This window comes from Mus musculus, chromosome 14 (genome assembly GCF_000001635.26).
Source record: "Mus musculus strain C57BL/6J chromosome 14, GRCm38.p6 C57BL/6J".
Taxonomy (NCBI): Eukaryota; Metazoa; Chordata; class Mammalia; order Rodentia; family Muridae; genus Mus; species Mus musculus.
Window position 1 is genome coordinate 98,976,346 of NC_000080.6, and position 18,206 is coordinate 98,994,551.

At 40.0% G+C, this 18,206-nt stretch overlaps 1 pseudogene; it reads right to left on the minus strand.

Annotated features, from left to right (window-relative positions):
• Rpl36a-ps1 (ribosomal protein L36A, pseudogene 1) lies at positions 17,525 to 18,004 on the minus strand (annotated as a pseudogene).

Sequence of the window (18,206 nt, forward strand, 5' to 3'; positions counted from 1 at the left end):
GATTAAGCAACTTACTTAAAGTGGTGCAACTCATGAAAGTAAGGGACTAAAGTTGTCTTCAAACTCCAAGGCATCTCACTTTAGGGTACTCTAAAATAACTTTGGAGTTCTTATATACTCTGATTTCATGTCTGCCTAGGGAATAGTTCTTCTCACAGTGGGCTAGAACTCCTCACATCAACTAATTTAAGACAATGCCCACAGACACGCCCACAAACCAAACCATTGTAGACAATCTTCCATTGAGACTCTTCTCAGTCGATTCTAGATTGTGTCAAATTGACAATTAAAGCTCATCACCCAACTATATTTTTATAAGAAGTAAAAGTGGCAAAAAGATACTGCATAGAAGCTAAATGGACTTCTGAGGACATTAGAGAGTCACCATGACATTCGATACACTCTGACACTGCCTTAGTGAAGTGCAGTCCACTCATGAGCTGTTTCCTGCCCTATTATATTTATAACATAGTTCCTGCTTGGATCCTGCCTCAATATTTATATTTTGATGCCTTTGATCTCATATAGAGGTTGAAAGGATCATAAAGTTAACATTATTATTTTGTTAATTGCTTAATGTTATATTAATCATATACTTATATATAAATATTGTTTCTCATAATACTTTGAAGGCCTTGTAATAGATCAGGGAAAATTAAGAAGCATGCAATAGAAAAGGTACATGCCATAAAAGGGAAAGGTTCAGAAAGTCGCTAAGTGGAGCTAGAAATAGAAGCTAATATTTCTGCTTTGTAAAGTAAGTAGAATTTGAGTAGGAACTTGATGTAGGAAGAAGATTTCATCAACTGATACAAAGAGAAATGTAAATCTGGCCAAGGGCAAAAGGGTGGCAGGTAGACACAGGGCAGACCCAAAGAACAGATGGGCTGCTAGCTGGATCAGGAGGGATATTCTCTGAGACTCTTCACACAGGTCTTGTGATAGCAAGGTGAGAAAGTAAATGGAATTCTTTAGGAACTATATAGTAATGAACCTTTAGGGAAGATGCTTTTTGGCAAAGTGTCTAAAAGATTCCAGAGTCCAGAAATTAGGAGTCTCCTGTTACACCTCATCAAAAAATTGAGAGATGATAGGGACTTAAAGGGAACAGAGACATGGGGACTCATTCTGAAGACAGTATGGCAATCAAAGCTCTACGATTTATAAGAAATTGTGTGTTTTCAGCAGCCATCAATATTTCAGTCTCTGTTCTTTCTGGACTACTAATGGTTTTACCCAAAATAGAAAACACACAGGAACCTGCTATAATAGAAGCTTCTTAAAATATATACATATATGAAGGAAATCTAAATGGAGTCAACAAATATTGGAGGATACAAAGCCCTCAACTAGACATTTCTCTCCACCAAATGAAACCTCCAGTACCAGGGATAAGTCTCATGTAATACAGTTGTTGGCCAAAGGGGCCCCATAGAAATCCCTACATGGTTAAGAGATTGCCAAGACGATTGGCTGCTCTTCACAGACTGATGATAATGTCGCACTTCTGAAGACAACACCTACAGATCTCATTGAACATGGAGAAGGCAAGCTGGTGCCTAACTGAGGCTTTACCCCTATTGACTAGTATTCATGATAGTGGAAGGTACTCTGAATGAGAAATGAAGTGAAAGTTCTCTTAAGGAGAAATGTAAGCACTAACCCAGCTACATACCTTTTGATCTACAACAGTGACCTGACTGCATGGTACACTGGTATAACAGTGGCAAAGAGTTGTGGGAATAACCAACTGCTATCTGATTGGATATAAGGCCTGCCCAATGAGATGGAATGCATGCCTGACACTGCTTAAGTGGCCAAGAGCCTGAGACTTAAGAAGCCATGGGACTAACATAAAATTAATATGATTGCTCTTCTAAAGGAACATAGCAGTAAAATCACTCGTCAAACATTCTGCTACATCCATAGACCAGAGTCTCATTCAGTCATCACCTTACTCCTATTATAGATGGGAAGCAATAGGTGCCCACTACTGGACAATGAGAAGAAAGTGCAAGACTTTGGAGCACTCAGTCTTAGATGGGGTATCTTCATTCAACCCCTCTTCTCAGGACTCAAGGAACTCTGGGAAAAAAAGGCAGAGAGGTTGTAAGAACAAGAGGGATTGGATGACATCAAGGAAGCAGTGTCTTTCAGACACAACAGGACTGATACAAATACAAACCCACACTGATTGTGGCAGTAAGAACAGGGCCAACACAGGTTCGTGCTAGGCAGGGTCCCATTGTTAAGAGTGGGAAATGGACATGAGCTTCCATCCCTGAGCAAGAAGCTATCACCAATTGGTCACTGCTCACAAAGGAAAAATGAGTTTCCTCTAATGGAGTCTCTCATTGGATATTTAAAACACATTTAAGCATAGATCCCATTCCCTGCAGTAGATGACTAACACAAAATGAACTTAGTGTTATTTTTCTAGACTTTTGGCTTTATATTGCTTTGTTTGGGCGTTTTCTATCTTACCAGCCTTGTGCATGTATAATATAGTCTCCAGTCTTGTGGGTATTTATTTATTTATTTATTTATTTATTTATTTATTTATTTATGTGAGTACACTGTAGGTATACAGATGGTTGTGAGCCTTCATGTGGTTATCATGAATTGAATGGACCTCTGCTTGCTCTGGTCAACCCCACTCACTCTGGCTGGCCCTGCTAGCTCTGGTCAATGCAGCTCACTCAGTCCCTGCTCTCTCCGGCCCAAAGATTTATGTTATTATACATAAGTACACTGTAGCTGTCTTCAGACACACCAGAAGAGGGCATCCGATCCCATTATGTGTGGTTGTAAGCCACCATGTGGTTGCTGGGATTTGAACTCAGGACCTTTGGAAGAGTAGTCAGTGTTCTTACCCTCTGAGCCATCTCATCAGCCCAGTCTTGTATTTTTATGGTGGCTGTGTATATGTGGTGTGTGTGTGTGTGTGTGTGTGTGTGTGTGTGTGTGTGTGTGTGTGTGTGTGTGTGTGACTCTCTTGTGCTTTTATAAAACATTCTAGATGATCTGTTTGTTTTTGCCTATTTGTTTTCTAAAGAGAGTCACAAAAAAGTTGTAGAGTTGGATAAATTTGGAAGAGGGAAGGATCTAGGAGAGAATAAAGGATGTGAAACTGTGATCAGGGTATATTGTGTGAAACAAATTATCTTAAAGTTTAAAAGCAAGCAAACAAACAAACAAAAAACTGAGAAAAGAAACCATAACAGTACAGTACAACCAGAAGTGAAGAATGGATTTGCCATGTGGACAGCTTGACAGTACAGAGCTAGAGCTAGCCAGTGGAGCTGCTGATGGTCAGACCTAGACGTCAGTAGAATAACTTGCAGTACATGTTGCTAACACAGTGGGAAAGAGGGGGAGGCTTGAAACTACATCTAGATAGATGTCCAATTGAGGAAAGGTAGTTAATAAAATGTAAATAGTAATAAAGTAATAAATTACAGATAGAGAGAAAAGAACACACTGAATAAACACATGAAATAATAATATTGTATTGAATTTTATAAAATTCTATAAAATCATCTGGGAGAATTATAATGAAAAGAGAAACAAGGTGTCTTAGTTAAGGTTTCTCTTGATGCAAAGAAACATCATGACTATAGTAATTCTTAAGAAGGAAGACATTTAATTGGGGCTGTCTTTGAGTTCAGATGTTTAGTTCATTATCATCAGGGCAGAAAGCATGGCGGGTGTGGTGGTTTGAATATGCTTGGTGCATAGGGAGTGGTACTTTTAGGAAGGTGTGGCCTTGTTGAAGGAAGTGCGTCACTTTGGGGGTGGGCTTTGAAGCTCCACCCAATGCAGAAGAGTCAGTTTTCTCCTGGCTGCAGTCAGATCAAGATGTAGAACTCTCAGCTCCTCCTGTACCATGCCTGCCTGGAAGTTGCCATTGTCCCACCTTAATGATAATGGACTGAACCTCTGAACCTGTAAGCCAGCTCCAATTAAATGTTGTCCTTCAGAAGAGTTGCCTTGGTCATGGTGTCACTTCACAGCAAATGAAACCCTAACTAAGACAGTGGATATTCAGGCAGACATGATGCTAGAGAGATAGCTGAGAGTTCTACATCTGGATCCACCGTCAGCAGAAGTAGACTGTGAGACACTGGGCCTGACTTGAACATTTGTAACCTCAAAGCCAACCCCCCCCCCCCACACACACACACACTAGCATACTTCCTCCAACAAGGCTACATCTCCCAACTGTATTACTCCCTATGGTCTTTGGTGGCCATTTTCATTCAAACCACCATACAAGATATTGACTATATTGTAGTCTAAGCCAGGAAGCAGTGCAACCACCAAACTAGACCCACTCCATTGGGGGGGGGAGTTTATGTTAAAGAAATCAACCTCTGGGCTGCCCAAAAAGAAGACAGTAACCCACAAGAGCCCTTGCCAGTTTTATTAGAAAGGTAGTAGCAGGAAAGGGTACAAGGTGGAACATTCTTGGGGTGAGTGTGGGGACTTTGATCTGTTGGAGGCTGCGTCAGTTAATCAGGGTACAAATGCCCTTACTTGAGCTACTTTGCTATTGGGGATGGATAAGAGAAGGAGTAGCTTTCCTAGTAAAGAAAAACCCACCTTACATGATATGATTTCTGAGGAATGCTGAGCTAAGGTTTCTAGTTACCCAAAAACAGTCCTTCTGTTTACCAGGTCAGAACCCTGCCTGGGTTGAGCCTAGGCTATCTTTTAGCATATTGTCAGCAGCACTACCATATTGGGGACCTACTTTGGACTAACTTGCCTGACACAGAAAGAAAAGACAAAGTCTGAGATTTCTGTGGGCAGACAGGATATGGATCACAACTGGGTGGGTTACAATATTTTCACTCAGTAAAATCAGTATTTCGTGGGAGGGCCCATTGTCCAAAGTCTCTCCTCAGTCTTCATTCCATGTCCCTAAACGAAAACAAAGATATTGATGTAGGTAAATTACATAAATATAAAGAGATTGATATGCACTATTTAAAAAAATAATAAACTTTTTCATCATGAACTTTTTGAGAAACTATTAATGTAGTACTGTTAATGACACAAATTAGAATATCAAGTGACCACTGCCTTTGGAGAACTTTTTAAGAGCCAAAGTCAACCTGTAAGCCTTTGTAACTTCCTGGAATGCTGGGAGTTGTAGTTCTTGGAAAACAACAAAGTCAAATGGGAAATACAGTGGCTATATAGTTTTTGTCCTTAAAAACTCCTATAATATGTGATTCGTCACTACTCCATGGAATTTCAGAGAGTGGACCTGACCAGAGTATATACTGGTCAGTACTTAATGAAAGCTTGCTTCAACTTTAGCTCAAAATTGTGGCATTAGCTGCTTAATATCCTAGTAAATGAATTATGTTTATAAGACTGGGGCAGAGGCTGTGGAAGATGGGCTTAATGTACTTAAGGCTCTCAGTTCAATGTGGGGGGGGAGGGAAGGAGTGAGGAGGAAGACAGGGAGGGAGGATGGAGGGAGGGAGGGAAGGAGGAGAGAAAAGAGGAAAGAGGGAGAAAGGGAATAATGGAAGGAAGGATTGAGTGAGGAAAAAGAGATGGAGATTGGAAGGAAGAGGGGAGGGCAGAAAATGTTCACAGTGAGACATCTGGTAGGATCTTAAATAAGGTTTAGAAACTTTATATTGGTAAAGAAATAAATCAAAGATAAAAAGGAATTTCTCATCTAGGTGCACATAGCTGCACATGTGAGAAGATGACATACAACCCTTTAAAAGAGTCAGGGGTGGCTAGAGACAGAGAGACGAGGCACAAAGGAACTTTAACGGGTCTGCATGCTACATTAGCTTACATTAACACATTCTCTCACTCCTTCTTTATCAGCCAAACAATAGCCCGAGCACCTACTGCCAGGAGAGCACTTGGTGTCGGTGACATAGGAACAAATTAATTAATTGAACATTAGGTTGAATAGAACCATTAAACCCAAAGTATGACTTGGGAGTTTCCAGATCTCTCTGCTTAATGTACAGTCCTCTGCAAATGAGTTAAATAGCCTATAAGCTGGCAGTGAGTGTCCATATCCCACAACTGACTAGGTTTTAGAATGTAACCTTGGCTACATAGGGAGCTCCCAAATCCACCAGAGGTAAAAAAAAAAAGTAATAACCTAATAACTCCCTAATTAGCAGAGACCTATAAGGGAAAGGAACGAATACATTAAAATAGACCATCAGCAAAAATACTTAAACATTTTCAGACTTCTTTTGGTTAAAAGTGAACCAATGAGAGCCGGGCGTGGTGGCGCACGCCTTTAATCCCAGCACTCGGGAGGCAGAGGCAGGCAGATTTCTGAGTTCGAGGCCAGCCTGGTCTACAGAGTGAGAGTTCCAGGACAGCCAGGGCTACAGAAAAACCCTGTCTCGAAAAACCAAAAAAAAAAAAAAAAAAAAAAAAAAAAGTGAACCAATGAATTAAATGGTTAGTAAATATGTCTAGGATGCAGGGTACCAATGAAATAGCAACCCACTGTTTGTAATTCAAGCTCAACTAAAGTATCTTTGGGCACAATGATAATTTTTTATATAACAAATATCAACAAGGGATTTGTAGAGAAAAATTGCCTAGCAGCATTTTTTTAAAGAATTAATGCATATTCAATATCGATCTTGATTTGTGCATGTTAAACTGTGCCTCCTCAAGTAAAATATTCCTGAGGAAGTCAATAACATACCATAATTTCATATGACACTAATAAAATAACGCAAATGACAATTCATTTTTGTTCACTTGTCTATGACTCTAATGGATGGATAAATTTTGTTAAAAGAGGAAGCGGCCACTTGGTGCATAGTAGGCATATTTGTAAGGAGATTGTGATTGATTTTTTTTTTCTTGGTCACTTTCTTACTAGAGAAAGGGAAACAATCAATCTCTTGGAATTCTTTCCAGAAAAGTGTTTTTATAGTCGTTGAATTATGTTATGAATTCCCGAGGTCCGGAGTCACACGCACTGGTGCTTTGTCTGTTCCCTGAGAAGTAATAGAGTACGAGTGTTGCAAATAAAGTCCAACGAAACTTAAAATGTGCAAAACACATTATAATGACGTTATATGGAACACAACTAATTGTATGTACTCAAAACTATGGACCTGAGCAACACTAGCTCCGCTTTCCTGCACTCAAAGGGCGTTAATAAGGAGGAAAGAATGAGTAAGCAGGAAGATAGTTATAGGAAGTCTTAGATTCCAGGGAAAACACACAGCAAATAAGAACCATGTTCCTTCTAGGCCAGGTTTTTTTGTTTTGTTTTGTTTTGTTTTGTTTTAAATATTTTCTTCATTTACATTTCAAATGCTATCCCCAAAGTCCCCTATACCCTCCCCAACGCCCTGCTCCCCTACCCACTCACTCCCACTTCTTGGCCCTGGCTTTCCCCTGTACTGAGACATATAAAATTTGCTAGACCAAGGGGTCTGGGCCAGTTTTGCTGTTCATTTTTTTATGAGAAGTCGATGAATTAAGAACTTAACATTTCCTTGGTGAGATTTACAGTTGCTGCGTTGTAGAAGGAAACACAAGGAATCTAAAGAAAACTCAACCTAATTGTCTTAAGTGCCTTTTCCCCCTATTTGTCATTCAAATTCTACATGTGCTCTCATTCAGGTCAACTCTTTTTCAATGCTAGGAACCCACTGAGGTCACGGTAGGAACATTAACTTAAGGGGAGCACTTACAATCCAGGACTTCTTGAACAGTAAGGATTCCTCCCTTCGTGGCACACATCCTGGGAAAGTGCTCTGTGACCACTGTGGGGGTTCGGCCATGACCTGTACAGAGAGAAACCACTAAGCAGAGTGGTGGAAGGTTGGTGGCCAAAGAGCTACTTTTAGAATTGTTTGCCAACATCACAGTAGAAATTAAAAGTAAAGAAAAAACAAACAAACAAATAAAAAAAAACCCAACAAGTTCCAGACTCATCTTGCTTTAGTGAGCATTTCTAGAGGAATAACCTTTTTATCTCAAAATGAAACATCTAATCTTAAATAGTCAATAGACCTAAATGGGAAAGTCAGATGTTTTACAACATCCTAAATCGAGTAGAACAAAGTCTTTGTGAGGTTAGCCAGGCGTAGTGGTGCATGACTTTAACCTCAGCTTTCGGGAGGCAGAGGTAAGTGAATTTCTATGGGGTCAAGGCCAGCCTGATCTACATAGTGAATTCCAGGATGGCCAGAGATATACGGCGAAACCCTATCTCAAGGAAGAAAAAAAAAAAGCTAACTCAGAAGAACATCTGTGACTTCAAATCAGACTATATTTGACACTAAAAGCATGGACAATAAAAGAAAAACACAGCAAGTTGGACTTCATCAAAATTAAAATCATTTATCCTTTGAAAAGCAAAGAAAGGCACTGCTAAGTGACAGAAAAGACAAACCATAGACGTGAAGAAAATATTTAGAAAGCACACATTTGATAAAGGGCTTGTGTCTAGCGAGATAAGTCTTAAAACAATAAGAACTTATTTACTTTTTAAACAGAAATTTAAACAATCTTCAAAAAACACACATTCATCACAAGTAAGCATATGAAAAGACATCAACTATTATTCATCATGAAGTACTCAAAAGATAAAACCACAGTGAGCTACTACAGTATATGTACTAGGCTGACTAAAATGTAAGAGACTGACCAGTGCTAGGCATAGGGGTGCTAAGGTGGACTTCCAGCCCTTGGGAGATAAAGATAGGAGAATCAGTTCCAGGGTAGCCTGAGCTACAAAAAAACTTGTTTTATAGAACCAAGTGAATAAATACACACAACGCAAGCATGGGGAATAAACAGACCTTTCGGACACTGATGGAGGAGGAGGAAAATGGTCCAATCACTTCAGAAAACATTCATTTATTTTATTTATTTTTACTCATTCACTTCACATCCCACTCACTGCTCTTCTCCTGGTCATCCCCTCCCACAATCCTTCACCCCCAAGCCCCGCCCTGCTTCCCCTTCTCTTCTGAACAAGTGAGGACCCCCTCTGAGTATCCCCTTACCCTAGTCTATCAAGACTCTGCAAGACCAGGCACATCTTCTCCCACTGAGGCCAGACAATGCAGCCCAGACAGAAGAACATATCCCACCTACAGACAAAAGCTTTTGGAATAATTCTCACTCCAGATGTTCAGGATCAACATCTGCTACATATGTGTAGGGAGGCCTAGGCCCAGCCTGTGTCTCTTCTTTGGTTTGTGGCTCAGACTCTGAGAGAGCCAAAGATCCAGGTTAGTTGACTCTGTTGGTTTTCCTGTGGAGTTCCTATCCCCTTTTAGGGCCCACAGTCCTTCTTCCTATTTTTCTATAAGAGTCCCCAAGCTCCATCCACTGTTTGGCTGTGGGTGTCTGCATCTGTCTGAATCAACTGCTGGGTGGATCCTCTCAGAGGACAGCTATGCTAGACCCCTGTCTGCAAGCATAACAGAATAACATTAATAGTTTCAGGGATTGGTGCTTGCCCATGGGATGGGTCTCAAGTTGGGCCAGTTATTGGTTGCAGTCCCTCAATCTTTGCTCCATCCCCTATCCCTGCATTTCTGGTAGACAGGATATATTTGGGGTCCAATTTTTGTGGGTGGGATGGTATCCCTATCACTCCACTAGGGTTGCTGAACAGGCAGTTTTTTTAACGAGTTATATCATGGCCATATGATCCAGCCATTACATTTGTTTGTTTGTTTTCCTCCTCCTCCTCCTCCTCCTCCTCCTCCTCCTCCTCCTCCTCCTCCTTGTTTTGTTTCATTTTTGTCTCACTATGTAACACTGGCTCTTCTAGAACTCACTATGTAGAGCAGACTGGCCTTGAACTCAAGAGATCTGCCTGCCTCTGCCTACCAAGTGCTGAGACTAAAGGCAAGTGCCACCATACCTACCCCAGCCATTGCATTTCTTGATATCAATCTAAAAGAAAGAAAAGCCTGTGTCTCCAGAAAACCTTGTCTATGACAGTCCTTGGTAGCTTTCCTTATAGAGGCCAAAACTCAAAGTCCTTCAGTTGACTGCCAGTCGAAACAGAAAGACATTCACAACACTTGCAACAAAACAATATCGTTCACACAAATAGGCTTCAAAGATACGAATACTTAGTAAGAGATATACAAGAGAGAGAACAGGGTATTCAATGTATTTATGTGCCTGTAGAAAATTCATCCCATCTTCAGTGACAGCTCAGTGGTAGCTTGGCGGGACAAGGTGGGTGCAGGATGAGAGTCTGAGGAGGAAGAAAGATGGCAAGATTCAGAAAGAGGGCATTCAAATATATGGGCATGACTGATGCAGTCAGTGGTGGAGACTTCCGGGACCAGAACTTTTCAAGCAGTGTAGATTAAACATACATAGTTTTTTCTTATGTCAATCACGCACTTATAAAACTGTGTTTTTATAAAAGGATTTTTATGGCTTGAATAGGAGGTACTCCATTTCAAAAAGATTATGGAATTAAAGCTTAGTTCTCAGCGGGTTATGCTCTTGGGTAACTGGTGTGAGGACATTAACACCCCATTGATGACTTTATTCCTGGGGACCTATAAACAGATGAAGCCTTATTGGAGGTTGGGCGTCATTGAGAGAGTGATATTTGAAAAGTGTATCTTGTTCCTGGACTCTGCCCCTCTACATTTCTCTACTTCTCAGACTCCATGTGATAAACAGGTTTTTATTCTACCACACACTTCCTACCAGGATGTTCTTCAACACAAGTTCACAACCATGGTCAGAAACATCCGCTGAGAAAGCCTCAGGGCAGTAAGACAACAATCTGTAGTAGGGAGCTTGAGAAGCTGATAGCTCTGGCTTTCTGTACAGTGTTCTGATCCTCATAGATTAGCAGGTGACTCAATGTGCACTCAGAGAACAAATCCCTTATTCATCCCATGAATACTAGAGTCCTTTACAATACTCGAGGACTAGTATGAACTGCTGTGGATAGTTGTAAACTGGGAAAAAGGCTGGACTGTCCACTAGGCGTAGTAATGAAATGGACTTTAACAGAGCTTCACATAGAAGGCTATCAGATTCAGAAGGAAAGACAGCACAACGGACCGGAAGTGATACCCAGCAGTTGCTCTTAACTAAGAAAAGACGCTAGTGTGCTGGCACCGGCTTACAATCTCAGCACCCAGAAGACTCAGGATGATCGGAGGACAGACTTGGGCTACATGGTGAGTTCAAGGCCAACCTGAGCTACATGCATGGTAAGATCATTCACTATCTTAAAAGAAGTGAGAGAGACAAAGAGAAAGAAGAAGATAGAGAAGCAAGGGGGTTGAACACGTTGTGAAGCGAGGGAAACAGGGGCTGAGAAGGGAAAGAAGGATGAATGGACTATAGAGCTTACCAGATAAAATTTTGAGAGAACACTTCAAAATGTTCAAATCCATAACGGACACCTTATTCTTCTCCCAAGCCCACTCCTCCGGTAGACTTCTCAGAGCTGCACACGGCAATTGCAATTTTCAGTTTCTCAGAGAACCAAACTTGGGGTTGTTCTTGACTTGGGTCGGGGTGTGGAAGGAGGATATGCAACTCGTGACAACAGGAATGTTTTGGCAGCTAGTGAGGACCATCCTGTTGTCACTGGGTCCCTGGGACAGGCGGTAGAGATACCTGGTTGCTAACAGTTCTCTCTACTGAAACATTTTCTACAAATAACCCACATGGTGAATTCCTTCATTATCTTTCGGTCACAGCCATGCACCACCTATTCCTCCAAACACTCCGCATGAAGCTTCAGCTTGCCTTTTCCCAACACAGGCACCTTGGTCATCCTTGGGCCTCTTTGCCCTGCCCTTTCCTCACACCATTTATCGCTTTCTAACACACACCAAATTATTTATCGGTGACGTCGATAGCTAGCCATCTTTTGCCACCAACACATAAGCTTTAAGAGGGTAGAAATTTTGTTCCTTCCATTGATATATTCCTACATGAAGTTACTGTTTTATCATAAAAATTCACTCTTTTCTTCAGTGAAGAAAAAGCTCATTAGAATGAAATTTACAAAAAGGAGCCACATTAATTGCAAATACCAAGCATTGGTTATCACGGGAACACTCAGAGCATGAAGGTAGGTCATAAAGGTACATTAAGGCCTAAGAGGCCCTTCCAACCTCTGTGAATGAATAAATGAATGAATGTCAGAGAGGGACAAACCACCAATAAGATGATTGTGACTACATAAGATTACTCTCACAGTCTAGACATCCCCAACTTGCAGTGTCCACTAAAATAGAATCTTTTGCACCATCACAAACCCAATCCTTCCCAAAGACAATAGAAAATGGAATTGTGAGCTGGGCAGTGGTGGCACCCACCTTCAATCCCAGCACCTGGGAGGCAGAGGCAGGCAGATTTCTGAGTTCGTGGCCAGGCTAGTCTACAGAGTGAGTTCCAGGACAGCCAGGGCTACACAGAGAAACCCTGTCTCAAAAAACCAAAATGAGGAGGAGGAGGAAGAAGGGGAGGAGGAGGAGGAGGAAGAAGGAAGAAGGAAGGAAAAGGAAGAAGAAGAAGAAGAAGAAGAAGAAGAAGAAGAAGAAGAAGAAGAAGAAGAAGAAGAAGAAGAAGAAGAAGAAGAAGAAGAAGAAGAAGAAAATGAAATTGCTTTAACAGAGACCCAATCAGTTGCCTGGATCTAAATCAATTTCTACCAACAGTTAAAGGACATTGAGCAAATTACTTAGCCTTTGTGTCCTCTGGAATTGAATTCTTTTCAGATTTCAAGAATTCTAATAAGCAAAATTCCCAAACAGCACCTTGGCATAGTAAGGATTGTATAAATGTTTCATAATCTTATTTATTAGGCGGTGATCATCAGCAAAGGTTTTGATTCCTCAACATTTTCTTCCATGAGCAGCATTTAAGTTAATCATGTCTATAATTCTCTCATACATCAGAGGCTTTTTAATACTAAAGAACCTAAATACTTCAAAGATACTGTTACAAAGGTACAATTTCATCTTCCCCAACTAGTTTTAAATTTTATATATAGAGCAAACCTCTATTCCTAAAATATTTGTGGAAATTTTCATTTATTTTAAACTTGTAAAACTTAAAGACATTATCATCAGAATGAACATTTTAAATAATAAATGCTCAATTGTGTTTTACCTTTAATTTCTTCTGTCTCAGGTTTCCAGAAATTCCGATCTAGCTGAGTAATATTCATTAAAGGGCTCACTGCTTGTTTTATTATTTATCGTTTAGATGTCTTTCCATTCAAACAAAGAGGCAGATTGTCTCCAGGCTGAGGCACCTGGTAAGTGCGTGAAGTACAAAGACCATGATTCAAAAGTCTGCAATGCAGTCAACAAGCAATTACTTTTGCGTGTGATAGGAGACTGTCAGCTTCAAACACAAGACGTTCTTTGAGAAGATTAGTCCAAATTACATTTTATTACCTTGGCCCACTTGAATGCCCTAAACTTCATCTACTTCTTATTCTAATGGAATTCCAACTGGGACATTAATATATTGTTTATGACATGTTTGGAGTTCTTGTGCTATCAGCCTGCATTCATTGAAAGAAGCTTCAAACGGTATCAGATAACAGGGGGCTGGATGTTGGATGTTGTACAGCACATGGGATTTTATCATCTTGTTGAACCAGTGGCAGTGATTAAATTAAACTGTCTGAACAAAGCTTTCGAATGTCAGGCTGTTGAACAGCAGGATGAAAGACTGACACACCTCAAAGATCAGAGGACAGGACAGGAGAGAGGGATAGGAAAACACAGAAGGAGGGCTAGCTCACTAACGTGTTATTTACAGCACTCAGAAGGAAAAGCAAAAGTCAGGAGCAAGGGCCATTTTACTGTAGCTTGAAACTTCTTGGCATTATTCTTTTGCACCCACCAAATAGAGCTGCTCATATCGTTTTCTCAGTTATATTCTTATTTTAACCTGGAGCCCTGGTTGAAGGCACAGGTAGCTTTTACTTTTACGTTTCTCGATGTGATAGGCTTTTAAAATTCGTTTAATTCTAATGCTTCTCTAATTATTTCCAAATGGGAAACTTAAAGCAAACTTCCAAGGAAATTAAGGTTTTTCCATAGCTGACAAGTATAATGTTTACTTGGAGGCAAAACACAAAGTTTGGGGATTTTTCTTTTTTTCTTAGTTTGTTTTCTTTTGTTTTGTTTTGTTTTTTCAAGAAAAAAAAACACTTAATGTGGTTGGACAAAACTAAAATTATTTTTATAAATTACAACATTGTTGATATTTGAATTGTCTCAAGTTAACTGAAAGTAGAAAAGTTACCAAAATGTACCCAAGTGCATCAGGGGAGAAATTGAGTTTTATAAGGGTCCATATGTTTCCCATCCATAAGATCTTTAAAGCAATAAACTCCTTCAACATGTATTTATTATTATCTTTGCTAGTAAAAGAAAAAAAAAGAGGTTTTGTTAGCATTAGGAAAAATGTTACTTCCTCTCAAACAAAATAAAACTGGGAATTTCTCCAGAAAAAGCAAACTGAGTTGTAGTGCCATTTCCATCACAAAGTCCACATAGCTCAGTTCCGTGTTATTAGCTAGATTGCTGGTTCCCTTCCTACTTATAACCCCAAGCCAACTGTTCAGAGAGATTTTTAAAACTTTGATCTCTCGTGGCAGTTACGAAGGGTAGGCTTTCAGCTGCCATTGTTCCTTGAAAATTCATCAGTTTCTATTTTCCACTCCAATTTTGATTGGTAGGACTTTTAGAGTTATAAATAATGCATACTTTGAAATAAATGCTACTCTTAATAATGCAGCTTCATAATTTAGCTTTGCATTTTAGTTTATCAAGAAAGATGACAGACTTTCATAGAGATTCAGAGTTCAGTGACAATCACTGTATTTTTTTTTTGTTATGAATGTTTTTGCTGGATATGATGGCTCATGTCTATAATCCCAAACCATGGGAAGTAGAGACAGAAGGAGCAAGAGTTCAAAGCCTTTCATTTCAGTTGACATGCAAGTTCAAAGCTAGCCTATGCCTAGACCTCATCTCCAAAAGGGGATGGGAGGTGGGGGACACAGAAAAAAATAGAAGCAAGGATTGGCCAAGCATGTAGTATATATCTGTCTGTCACTTCAAGCTCAGCACACAGATGTAGGTGAAGCAAGGCAGATTCAAGAACAACCTGTTCTACATAGTGAGTTCCATTAGTCAGGACTAGAGAGTAAGACCCTGACCAAAAAAAAAAAAAAAAGTCAACCCTGGGGGCTAGAGAGATGGTTCAGCGGTTAAGAGCACTGACTGTTCTTCCAGAGGTCCTGAGTTCAATTCCCAGCAACCACGTGGTGTCTCACAGTCATCTATAATAAGATATGATGCCCTCTTCTGGTGTGTCTGAAGACAGCTACAGTGTACTCATATAAAATAAATAAATAAATCTTCTTTTAAAAAAAAGTCAGCCCATTTTCTTAGAATATTACTACTTCTCTGTGAGGACTGGGGAGGTGGTAGTGTGTAGCAATTTCCCAATTTCCTCTCATAAAAAATATTCCATATTTCTTCTTTGGTGGGAACTCATTAAAACCTAGAAGGTTCTAAAAGGAGACAAAAATATTTCATTTTATAAATAACAATCATAATCACCTTAAAGCTCAGGAACAAAAGAACTCAAAAGTTCTAGGAAGTTCTTGAAACTGACCAGATGCACCAGGATGCAACAGGCAACTCACTCTAGAACTATGTATAAACAGTAAAGACTACTGAGACACACACTCAGACCAGACACGCTGCCTGAAGGAAGCTCAGACCAACAGGGTTAAGGGAAAGAGACATAGCCAAGCTTCCTGCACATTGTGTAGAAAGCTCTAGGTCTCCAGACATTCTAAATGTAATGTATGAAACATAAGCTAAACAAATGAGGGTAATCGGGGTTCTCTACAAAGGGACATAGCAACCATGGACTTTGTATCTTCACGGTATGTATTCTTGGTTATATAATTGAGTGATTATTGTAGGACTTTTGGTGGATCCCACCAGTGGGGCCAGTACAACATGGAGACTTTTACATAGTTTAAAGTTAGGTCTCTTGCTGGGACAGTCTCCCAGATGCTCTGTTTGCCACGTGACTAGATAGCTCCATAATTCCCTGCTCTGGTCTGGTCCTTGTCTCTTCCCTCCTTGTCCCTTTTTGATTCTGCTATGGCTGTTGGCTTTACTCTTTCTGCCAAGAAGGTCTGCCCTCATGTTCCTGCCCCAGGGATTGCTTGTCAGCTGTAGCCTCCCTCAGCCTTGAAGCAGGCTGATCCAGACTTTGACCTTGCTGCCACTAAGAAAGAGATTACCTGACCTTGATGGCTATTTGCTCTATTTGCTCTTCTCCAAGACTCTGCTTCCTACTGAAAGGTCTTTGAGACATTCTGGAGACACACCCTGTAGATTACCTCTGGGCTGGCTCCAGGCACCAAGAATGGGCTGACGGAGGATGGGCCTACCCTCTTTATAAGCACAGACTCTCAGTAAACTTCAAGGGCCTTGAACAGAAACCTGTCTTGGCCTCCATTATTTCTCTCGATGTTTCCTTCCATACAGCTCCAGCCTCCCACTCAGAAACCCAGTTAGTGTGGCCTCAGGCAGCTTACAATGAGCTCTTTATTACAACCAACCAGCAATGAGAAAGCACTGAACATCTTACACTGCCTTTAGCAAGTGAGGAATGACAAACATTTACAGTACAGAAAACTCAGTGATGAGCCACAGAAATGACAATACCAAAATCCCACCAGCACTTAGCTCTCTGCTGGTACAGAATTAACCATTGAAAATACAGAGGGTTTCTTTTCTTAGTTATACAGAATCATTTGAGTTCCATGCTTCTTATAATTAGGAAACTCAACCAAGAAGTTGATGTAGGTTTAAATAACACAAGAAATAAGAGTTACATAAATATAAATATTCATATTTCCAAATACAATAAACTTTTTCATTTCTTTCTGTTCATTGTAAAAGTCATTCATAAATTAGTAAATCAAATTTCAGTGAATCCATAAAAGCCAAAAAAAAAAATTACTGTCTTACCTGTTGGCAAAAAGCAAAATAAAATTTAAAATAAATAATCTCTAAACAGAGAAAAGCTCAACTAAATGTATTAACAATTTCACTAAACTTTGAAAATAATTTAATACCAATAGTTCTTAAACTATTCCACAAAATATTAAGAGAAAAAATGTTTCAAAACTCACTCGGGAACCAAATATTATCCCCTAATATAAAGTCTTATAAGAATATAATAAAAAATTAAACTATTTGGTGAGCATAAACAAACATCTTCTGTGAAATATTTTCCAACTGAATTCATTAACACATTCAAAATGCCACACATGGGACCCTGTGGTTGAAAACTCTTTCTACTCTTCCAGAGGATCACAGATCTGATCCTAGAACCAACATTACTTGGCTTACAACTGCTTAATGCCTAAAACTATAGCTCCAGGGATCCTGACACCTATTTCTGGACTCCATTGGCACCTGAGCATATGAGGCATACATGTAAATAAAAATAATTTTTTTCAGGTAATTTCTGAAAGCTTTTAATGTATTCCCTCCCAAACGAACAACTGCAATCAAAGGGGTTGAAAGGTCAAGATTTTATTGTCTTCATAACAAAATCTGCTTAGAACTGGATCACTTGGCCCTTTCTCTTCTTGTCGCCTCCCAATTCAAAATGCTTGCATCTCTTAATAGCCAGCATCCTCTTAGATCTGCAGTTGGGCTCAACGCACTCCAGTCTCAGCACAATCTTCTTTGTAGTTTTAGCCTTTTTGCGGAAAATAGGCTTAGTCTGCCCACCATAGCTACTCTGTTTCCTGTCATAGCGCTGCTTTCCCTGGGCATACAAAGAGTCCTTGCCCTTCTTGTACTGTGTCACCTTGTGGGGTTGGTGCTTCCCACATTTCTTGCAGAATGTCCGGCGAATTTTAGGCACGTTCACCATGTTCGCAGGAGCGCTAGCAGCTCAGAAAGAGAGAGGCTAGAGCCGTAACCAAAAATAATTTTTAAATATAGTTTTTAAAAGAGCATATATCATGGTCAAGTTTTGTTTTACTCAAGAGCTGCAAGTATGGTTCAACATCCAAAATAATCGATGCACTATAGCACAAAAATAGGATCAGTGAAAAACATGATCTTCTCAGTAGATCTGATCAAAGCCTGTGATAAAACTCAACACTGAAACTAGGTATGGTG